The sequence below is a fragment of the Heterodontus francisci genome, unplaced genomic scaffold, assembly GCF_036365525.1.
Source record: "Heterodontus francisci isolate sHetFra1 unplaced genomic scaffold, sHetFra1.hap1 HAP1_SCAFFOLD_261, whole genome shotgun sequence".
Taxonomy (NCBI): Eukaryota; Metazoa; Chordata; class Chondrichthyes; order Heterodontiformes; family Heterodontidae; genus Heterodontus; species Heterodontus francisci.
This window is the reverse complement of record NW_027141501.1, coordinates 646133-647839: the sequence shown is the minus strand read 5'-3', so window position 1 is coordinate 647839 and position 1707 is coordinate 646133. Positions and strand designations below refer to the sequence as shown.

The following is a 1707-nucleotide window of genomic DNA, read 5'->3' as shown; positions in this document are numbered from 1 at the left end:
GACCTGACCCGAGCCCGAAAGCCAGACCCGGAAGAGCGACCCGACACGACCTGGACCCGACACAGGTCGTCGGGTCCCGTCGGGTTCAGGTCGGGTAGCAGGCCTTTACAGAGCGGAGGTCAGATGAGGATTGAATTAATTTCAATGACTGAATCTAAACAAGAAGTAAATCTGCCAGGAATGGAAGACTTTGCTTTATCTGTGAGCTTGTGGCACAGCGGTAGCGCGTCTGACTCCAGTTCAGAAGGTTGTGTGTTCAAATCACGTCAAGCTCAGTTACGTTTTACAGCAGCTCAAGTTCCTGGATTTTATATCAGAAGAGAGTTCGTTCTCTTGGAATGTTCGTGCATTGTAGAATTTCAAGATCAACTTTAATAGATTAAAGTCCTGATTTCTGGTTCCGTTCCATTTCCATGCTCAGTTCTTATTTCACACTGTTTTGTATCAGAACAATGTTTCAGGGATGTGATGTGTCCATTGTTTGTACAATCGCTCTGTCATCCAGTGTGAGAAATAAAACACAAACCGCCCAGCGTGCGGCTCAAACCCATACCTGGCTCTGTCTATAGGCCGCTTAGTTCAGTTGGTCAGGATGCAGTGTTGATAACAACAAGGCTGTGGATTTGATCCCCATGTGCGCTGTCACATGGTCAGTCATTAATTTGACACATTTTGGTAACACTTAAAATCCAACTTTTAGATGCAAACAAGTTTACATAAAATGTCAAATGGAATTTATTTTGAATAAGATCCATTGCATCTTTGTCACTGGTCTGGGGTAACACAGAATTCTTTCCAATTATCTTCCGTTTGCTGATAAACATTGAACTCGTGGTCTGTTCTCGTTAATTGTCACGAGCAGCAAAAACAGACAGAGCGAGTCTGACCACCCAGAGATGTGGAAAAGGCTTCAGTTTGGGACATATGCAGCAAATCAAGTGTTCACCCGGCCCCGAAAGATTCAAAAACTGGGGAAAAGGAAACAAGGAGATAGAGAATAAGCTAAAGCTGACAATTTAAATATTTCCCATCCTTGATATCTCTCTATTCCAATCCAACCTTCAGAGTTGGGTAAATAATTTCAGTGTAAATTGTGCAGCTCAAGAGTCAAAACCAAAGGGCGATGCAGAATAAAGGAGAACTGCCAAAACCCCAGATTGAACCAGGGATCTTCAGTCTAACACACTCCCAACTGAGCTATTTCAGTCTCACAAGCTTGGGATGATAAGTGGCAAGTAACATTCGCACCACACAAGTGCCAGGCAATGAACATCTCCAACAAGAGAGAATCTAACTATCTCCCCTTGACATTCAACAGCATTACAATCACTGAATCCCCCACCATCAACATCATGGAGGTTACCATGGGTAGCCATACAAATAACGTGACAACAGGAGCAGGCCAGAGGCTTGGAATCCTGAGGTGAGTAATTGCAGTGCAGCTGTTGGCTCCACCCCAGGGGCTGAATTTGTTCTGTAAACCATGAAGCAGCTTCCTCTCAAATCCCAGGTTTATCAATAAATCCTCTTACAAAAGCCCCAAAGTGTGATATATTCCTCTCACTCATCCATGACTCCTGACTCCCCAAACCCTGTCCACCATCTGCAATTCACAAGTCAAGAGTGTGATGGAATACTCTCGACTTGCCTGGATAGGTGCAAATCCAACTCAAGAATCTCAACACCGTCCAGGACAAAGCAGCCCAC

General features: G+C 44.5%; 1 non-coding gene across 1 annotated transcript; it reads left to right on the top strand.

Annotated features, from left to right (window-relative positions):
- Positions 1-203: 203 nt before the first annotated feature.
- Positions 204-275, top strand: trnaw-cca (transfer RNA tryptophan (anticodon CCA)). Its single transcript has one exon. It is a non-coding gene; the product is annotated as a tRNA-Trp (tRNA).
- The last annotated feature ends 1432 nt before the right edge of the window (positions 276-1707 follow it).